Below are 8,971 nucleotides of genomic sequence, written 5' to 3' on the forward strand. Positions count from 1 at the left end.
ACAGAGTTATCTGCAGTATTGGCTGTGTTTTGAAGTTCTAATAAGCAGTCTTTAAATATTTTTACAGATAATACCTATGTAGCTTAGTCTTTGCCTAGGATAGAGACTGCAAATTAAATTTAGACATTTTCTCCTGCTAAATTTTTATTTTTACAAATTCAAAATTTGATTAAAAAAAACTTTTCCTTTTACATTGGACATTTACAAGCTCATTCTAACCTTCCAGGACCTTTAACTAAGGTAATTATAAAGCTGACTTGTTTAAACAATGTCCTTCTTGTGCTGTCCTTTTTCCTACTCCCCATCTTGTGGTCAATCCCTGTGGCCTTGTACCTAATGTTATTTGGCAAGGAATATGTTACACGTATTCCTAAATATTTGGTAATTTAAAGTATGTTGACACTTATAGTGGGTTTATATTTTCCACATTCCAAACTGGTAAAGCTAAAAAAAAATGTTATTGCTCATACGCTGTCAGCAATTCCTATATTAAAACTTCCAACACAACTTAAAACAGATAATGGCCCTGGCTATGTTGGAAATATGTTTTCAAAATTTTAAGAGTGGGCCCCTAGAGACATAAGCCTCAGATTGATAGGGGATGAGGCACAGGGAAGTTTAGGGGTTGCCGTCCTGGCTACTCATAATTGGATGAGGGGCTAGGTAGCTGACTTTCAGGTCTGGTTAGTCCTGGCCAGACACCTGGGGAATATCTGATCTTTAATTCATGTTCAGAATTTCCTGCTAGTTGGCATGTGGCTATAGCCAAAGGTGGAAGAGCAATTAGCTTCAACCTGTGTCTTCTCTGAGGAGTGAGCCTGAGAGAAGGTCAGAGCTCTTCAGGAGAAAAATTGAGTCCATCTTGGTTAATTGCTAGGTGATATTATCTCTCAAGCATAGATCTGGTCATTCTTCTTAGCAGAGTGGAGGTCTTCCCTTGCTCATTTCCTTATCTCTGCCTGAGCAGAGGACCAGGGTCCGGGGTGGTTACATTCCCCCATACTCTGGAAAAGTACTGTGAGGTTTTAATTAACACTTTAATTAACAAGAGTCCTGGTATCAAAATTGGTTTTCCACTTCTCCTTTATTATCCACCCTTCTTCCTTCTATCCTCGGTCCTTTCGTGGGTCTTCTTCTTCTCCAATCCTTTGGACCTTGGGCATTTAAAAGACTATCTTCCTTTGTTAAAGATCAGGTGGAAATGCTTAACAGAAGTGCTGCCTTAGTTCATTACCACCAGCTGGCTATTACTGATAGCAGTCAGGAGTCCCCTGATGTGCCTGAGGAAGATACCTCAACAGCCTTTGACTTCTCCTGGCTAGCCAGAGAGTCGTGCCCCTGTACATATTATTTTAAATGGCTGCAGAGCTATCAGTGATGGGAATATTATGATGCCAAGCCCAGGGACAAACCTACGAAGCTGTGATAGCAGCCAGTGATGGGAGTATTGTAAGTCCACAACTTGGATGCAGTTCACATAGCCTAAGACAGGCTGGTCACCTCACAATAGCTGTGACCAGAGCCAATGATGGGATTATTGTGAATCCAACTGTGGGACAACTCACATAGCCTAGGACAAGAAGATCACTTCATATAAAGGTGCTGGGCTTGGATGCTCATCCTATAGCCTAAGACAGATACTTCGCCCATTTTTCTTTATTACAAGAAAGGGGGAGATGCCAGGAACCAAGAATCCCAGGCACATAGTCACGATGGATGCTGGCGCCGGAAGCTACAATTAGCTTTGACCACCTGGATAGATTGCTTCCTGAGACAGGGAACCACCCTCCACCTGATTCCCCCACCTGACCGGTTTTACGAGATAGCCTCCCACCCCCTCCCTCATATTTTACTTCTTTATTCTTTGAGCTTAAAAGTAAAGCTTTGCCCCACAATAAACGGGACTTTGACAAGGAAAACTGCTTGGTCCCATTCTTCCCTCTCGCTTGTTTTTCTTTCAGGTCTGGTCCTCTTCGAAGACCCACGAATTACCTGTCCCCACAGGCGGGTACAGGTGGCGCCCATTGGCAAACCTATACATAGAAATTGGGTGCTACATTGAGACATATAAGCATTCTCTTTGGGAATGTAAGTAGCTTTAATAAATTAATCAAGTATACTTCTGTTTTGGCATGTGTTAGTCTTCCTTATTTACTGCTAATTGCAAATATTGTAGTAAGATGTTTTAAGAACAATGATACCTATTCAGTTGAATATGAATATTACAATATTGCTAATTGTGCTAGTGCTGATAATAATGCTCTTTCAGTATTAGTTGTTAAACAAGCTGCTTTTATTATGATTCCTGTTCAGGTTTCTTGTTCTTGGTATGATGAAACAGAATTTAATTGGACTCAGTTTCAGAATTACCTTACTGGTATTTGGTCTAGGAAAAACTTTTCATTGGACATGTTAAGGATGAGAAATAAGATCCATGACATAGAATATGTCAATAAACCTAGGTTAGAATTTGCCAGTACAGCCTTGGTTATATTTACTAGCTTCAGGAGGCACCTTCAATCCTTTATTCTGTGCTTAAGTAGGGACTGACACTTGGGGGCCTGGTGCGTATGGGTTTCTTAGCCTGTGCCTGCGTTTCTTGTGTGTTACATTTCCTTTTTCAACAGCATCAATGCATACAAGTGCATTTGCATGAATTTAAATTATATATCTCTAACAACCCCATTTGATATGGAAGTAAGTCAATGATAGATCAGAGTAAAATTGTGGTTTTTCCAATCTCAGACAGAGGCTCCTAAAAATTGTATCTGAGACCTTGATGACTGAGAGACCAAAAAGATAAGGGGTTCCAAATCTGTTTGATAGGCCTAGAAATTGGGTCACTCCCATGGAGACAAGAAGTACTGGTGGAATCTGTTGTTTTGTGTTTCTGGCTATCTAGCCATGCTGATTGTAAAAAGAAAGTGCTGGAGGAAGTAAAGTTTTGTATTTCTGTTTAAATATATGTATGGATATCAAGTTTCTCTGACCAATCTTATCCTTTGTAGGTCATGGTCAATACAATCAAAAGTAATTGGATATGTTTGTTAAAATGTATACATGTGCCTAAGTGGCTATACGATTTATAAAAGCATATGTATAATAAGCAACAATATAGATTGCCACATGGTATGACTCTGCCATCTTAAAATTACCATGTGAAATGTAATGTGACTGCCATCTTGAGATTACCATTTGAAATGTAATGTGACCTGTGACCCCCATCTTCGCAGCCACAAGTTTCCTTCTAGATTAAAAGGATGGGTTATTTTGAATTGGTATTGGCTCTAGAGATTGGATTGTTTGCACTGGTAAATTCTAGTTTTAAAATTCTGGTTTTGACTTTTAAAATTTGACTTCTAGTTTTGATTATGGTTTGTGACTTCTCTCCTACAAAAGGGGTGCTTTATTTTGGTATTGCAAAAACAGGTTTTGAAAAAAAGTTTAAATGTTTAAGGTTATAAAATTTTTAAAGTTTATCAGGCATTTTAGACATTGATCTTGGGTAGTCTAACAGAAAATTTAAAAGAGTTTCTCAATCCTTTGGGAGAGAACGAAAAACTTTGGTATTTATTTTATTAATTTTACTAAATGAAACCAAGCCATATGGTTTTAGCTAATTAAAAATAAATTACAGTTTTTTACAATGTATCTTGTGGAGAGCTCTTTGCTTGTTAAACTGCTTTGTTTATGGAAAAACATGTTTTCACCCTTTCTTTATCTTGAGACAGAGAAAAGGGGAAGTTTTACCAAGTTCCTTTAAGCTTGTTCTAAGTTCCTCAGAGTTTGTTTAGGTGACCTTGGACCATATCTGCTACAAGAAAGTAATTTTCGAAAAATAATTTGGCAGTTTCAGAACTTCTTTTTGTATTAATGTAACTTGTTTTTGCTTTGCCTATAAAAAAACAAATTTTGGATGCTGGGCTCAAGCAGGATCTTGTCAGGATGGGATTTTGATGAGAGTTTTTATGTTTTCTAAAAAGCAAGAGAGAGAGCAAGACATATTAAAGAAAATAATTCTAAAGTAAGAATGTCTGGTTAAGCCAGAAAAGGAAGCTAGTAACCTGCAGGTATATATATATATATATATAATTTTGCAGAAGGTTTGTGTATGTATAAAAAGCCAGAAAGTAAATATGATTTGAGAAAAAACTGTATTTAAAAATATGTTGTACTTTATTTAAAAGACTTGTGATTCTTCATTGCAAGATGTTCTCTAATGCTCTTTTAATGGGAAAGAATTCTGGCTGATAAGTTTGGTGTGGCCAGAATATTTCATACAGTTTAAAATTGTTCCATACTATTATTTTATGCAGTTGGTTCTAAAACTTATTTGATCACAATGTTAAAACTTTAGGTTATGGGAAAATTATAAATGTTTCACAGAACTTTTGATTATGGGAGGTAACGCCATCAGCAACACCTAATAGCTATGTTTGCTATTGTCAGTCATAGCCTGTTCTAACACATGGCTAGCCACCATGATGGTTCAGGGGTAGAGCATGGAACTGTAGTTTTGTTGCCATATTTGTTTAGAGCTTCCAGCTGAGTTCAGTTACACATGGTTACAGGTGGCCAGCTGCCATGCTGGTCCGGAGATAAAAAGGGGAGAGCCATGAGTTTGCCACCATTTTGTTTAGGTATCTCAGTTATGTTCAGTCCTCTAATTAGTGCTAACTTCAAAGCTTTTTACTGTTCAGTTTTAATGCAAAGTGGTAGGATCAGCAAGATTTTCTATCCTCTCTATAAACTGAATCTGATTAAAAGGTTTGCTTTAATTTTAGTTCAGAAAGAGCAGATTTAAAGTTATGCTAACAACTGCAGTTAGTTAAGATGTTGAGCTTTACCTAGTAACTATTTTTAAGGTTTTTTAAGGTTTATCTTAGGATGGGTAACCATAAAATTTGAAAATTTGGTTCTAAAACATGCACCTAACGAATATGCCAGAAATAGAGATTATAGCCTTCTGTTTTATGGGACACAGTTTAGAGCAGATGATAAAGACAAAGAATAAATCAGTTATGCTGGCCATCAAGCTTGTGAGAGATGGATATGGCATTTTAACTGTGTAAGCTTATTGTGACTGAGAGTCCCCAAATCATGACAATAGCTCCCAAAGGTCTCTGAGAAGATTTGAGCATGACTGATGATGGTGATTCTGGGTTGTAGTATGCTAACCACTGGGCAATACTGCCTCAACTGGCCCACTGCTAGGGCCCAGCCTAAACTGTAAACAAAGCTGTGAACACCTGGAGAGCTATTGTTTCCCATTGCAAAATGCAAGGTGTGGTCAAATTCTCATTTTTCTCTTTCCACAGAAGCAGTCTCTCATCTTCTGTGCCTTGCAGGAATGCTTCTGTTCAGGATGCTGTGAGACCATGGGAGCCAGGGACACTGCTGGATGATGATGGACCAGCTAGTCATCTCTGTCATTTTGATTGGCACATGGATTGGTATATTTATTTATCTTTTAATTTATCCTTCTCAGGTCTCTGATCACTTTGACAGCTAGGCTAAGCTTATGGTAGCTTTGCTGCTAGAGAGCAGACAATTAGATCCACTGTTTGCTCATTGATCAGTTCATTAGCTAGAACTATTAGGTACTAGATCTGTTATTTTGAAAGGAAAACAGATTTGCCCTTCTCACAGGATTCATATCAGTTGCTTGTGTCTTAAGATATATAGCTAGATTAAAAATATAGAGAGAGAGCTTTTGTAGGGTCTGAGGATATAAAAGTTTAGGTTGTAAAAATCTATGTGTTATTTGGTTTGGAAAATGTTTCAGGGTTGATAAATGCAAAAAAGTTTGAAGCATCTACACTGTTGTTTTAATGTATGTAATTATGAGGTATAAAGATATAAAAATGTTTTAAAGCACATTAAAAATGGGAGATACTTTCTCCCCTCCTCTTTGCTAGTGTTGTGCTTATGTTATAAGATTTCAGAAGTTCAGAATTTTGGCATTCATCAATAGAGTTCTGATAAGTTGATGGGGCACTGACTGCTTATTATTCATTCACCAGCTTGAGATTTTAATTTCTGGGATAAATTTTGACACAGGAATATCTTTTTTTAATTTTTATTAATTACACTTTATTCATTTTGTATCTCCCCATAAGCCCCTCCCTCCTCCCCTCCCAATCCCACCCTCCCTCCTCTTTCTGCATGCATGCCACTCCCCAAGTCCACTGATAGGGGAGGTTTTCCTCTCCTTTCTGATCTTAGTCTATCAGTTCACATCAAAAGTGGCTGCATTGTCCTCTACTGTGGCCTAGTAAGGCTGCTCCCCCCTCAGGGGGAGGTGATCAAAGAGCAGACCAATCAGATTATGTCAGAGGCAGTCCCTCTTCCCATCACTATGTAACCCACTTGGACACTAAACTGCCATGGGCTACATCTGTGCAGGGGTTCTAGGTTATCTCCTTGAATAGTCTTTGGTTGGAGTATGAGTCTCAGGGAAGTTCCCTGTGTTCAAATTTTCTTGTTCTGTTGCTCTCCTTGTAAAGACCCTGTCCTCTCCAGCTCATACTATTTCCCACTTCTTACATAAAATTCCATTCACTCTGCCCAACAGTTGGCCATCAGGCTCAGCATCTGCTTTGATATTCTGAAGGGCAGAAGCTTTCAGAGGTCCTCTGTGGTAGGTTCCTAGTTTCTTTCCTGTTTTCTTCTTCTGGCTTTCAGAAGCCCCCTGTAGAAGGTTCCTAGGTTGTTTCCTATTTTCTTTGTCTTCTGAAGCCCATCCTCTTTGCCTTTCATGATGGGGATTGACCATTTTAGTTAGGGTCCTCTGTCTTGCTTAGTTTCTTTAGATGCACAGATTTTAGTGGGTTTGTCCTATGTTGTATGTCTATATGAGTGAGTATATACTGTGTGTGTCTTTTTGTTTCTGGGACAACTCACTCAGGATGATCCTTTCCAGGTCCCACCATATACCTGCAAATTTCATGATTTCCTTAGGGTTCATTGCTGAGTAATAGTCCATTATATAGATGTACCACAATTTCTGCATCCATTCTTCAGTTGAGGGGCATCTGTGTTGTTTCCAGCTTCTGGCTATTACAAATAAATCTGCCACAAATATGGTTGAGCAAATGTCCTTTTTGTGTACTTGAGCGTCTTTTGGATATATGCCTAGGAGCGGTATGGCTGGATCTTGGGGAAGCGCTATTCCTAGTTGTCTGTGAAAGCACCAGGTTGATTTCCAGAGTGGCTGTACAAGTTTACATTCCTACAAGCAGTGGAGCAGGGTTCCCCTTTCTCCACAACCTCTCCAGCATATGTTTGTCACTTGAGTTTTTGATCTTGGCCATTCTGATGGGTGTAAGGTGTAATCTCAGGGTTGTTTTGATTTGCATTTCCCTAATGGCTAATGAGGTTGAGCATTTCTTTAAGTGTTTTTCTGTCATTAGATATTCCTCTGCAGAGAATTCTCTGTTTAGCTCTGTACCCCATTTTTTATTTGGAGTACATTTTTTTTGCTGTTTAAATTCTTTAGTTTTTTATATATACTGAATATTAGCCCTCTGTCAGATATAGGTTCCTGAAGATCCTTTTCCAATCTGTAGGCTGTCGTTTTTTTTCTGAGGACAGTGTCCTTTGCTTTACAGAAGGTTTTCAGTTGTGTGAGGTCATTTTTATTTTTATCTTTGTGCTTGTATTTTAAATTGCTTGATGTTTTTCATAAAGAAATGTTTGGGAGAAATACACTAATGGTACTCAGATTCCATTGTAAAAAGTTAAATCTGTAGGATACATGAGGTCATACCTGGAAAACCCAAGATTGGGTCTTTAAATGTTCATGGCAAGGGGGGAAATGAGAGACCAAAAAGATTAAAAATTAGCAGCTACAATTAAGTAAGGTCTGAATTAGGTAGGTGGAGAAGTCCAGCCATGCCCTGAGGAGAAGAACCTGCCTTACTACATTCTTTCCCCACCCAGTAGAGATACAGTTGCTAGGAAACTGGCCCATCCCCTAGGGAGGAACACCATGTCATTAATGGTTGGGGACCTTCCTATATCCAATCAATTAAAAATGTAGCATTTTGACCAATAGATGCTTGCCAGGCAGGAATTGCCCCTACCTTGGGCAAGCTCAGAGGGACAAGAATCTTTAAATAACCCAACTAACCTGAGCACAAGGCTCTCAGCTCTAGTGGCTTTGGTGGTGGGGGGTGTGAGCCTGAGCCGCAGCTTGTAATTGGTAATAAAAATATCCTCATGTGGTTTTCAATAGACTCTACTCCTGGTGGTGGTCTTTTGGGGTATCACAATTCGGGCACAACAATGACAGGTAAGGAAACATGCACATTTCACCAACCTAAGACAAGCTCTCCATAAAATGAAGAAGAGGGAGCTGAAGGAATCTGGTAATTGGAATTCTGCCTCCTTGCCATGGCAGATGTAGGTGTTCCCTAAGTTTCCTGTCTCAGAGACAGTCCTTGCCAGGCTCTGCAAGTGGAATGTTTCGAGCCTTAGAAGTAGATAACAAGCTCCCTGAAACCTTGGGGACCAGAGAATCAACTTGCTGTAACCTTCAGTGAATTCCTGGATACCTTTTCAGATGGCACAGATGTGTTGCTACTGTGAAAAAAAATTGCTTGTACCCTTTTCTTTATATGTGTTGATTGCATGTTCAGTAACTGAGACTTGAAGTGGAATCTTCCTTGTCTCCATTCTTTGCATGTCTGTCCCGACATTTATACTCCATCTTTCAGATGGACTCTGTTAGACCAGCCCACAGGTGTGCCAGGTTACCTTCTCCTTTCCCTGCTCTTAAAGATTCAATACCCCAGGGAACCCTAGACTCTGCCAGCCTACTATATCAATAAGAATGAGAAGGTACATTTAGTCAATATGCCAGTAACTGCTGATTTCAAATTCACAACCTAAGAAATTACAGATCCAAGACCTCAGTTGGAGACCACCTTCTCATTCAGTACATTCCCCTTAATCCCACATCACTTTGAAG

Source organism: Meriones unguiculatus (genome assembly GCF_030254825.1).
Source record: "Meriones unguiculatus strain TT.TT164.6M chromosome Y unlocalized genomic scaffold, Bangor_MerUng_6.1 ChrY_unordered_Scaffold_42, whole genome shotgun sequence".
Lineage (NCBI taxonomy): Eukaryota > Metazoa > Chordata > Mammalia > Rodentia > Muridae > Meriones > Meriones unguiculatus.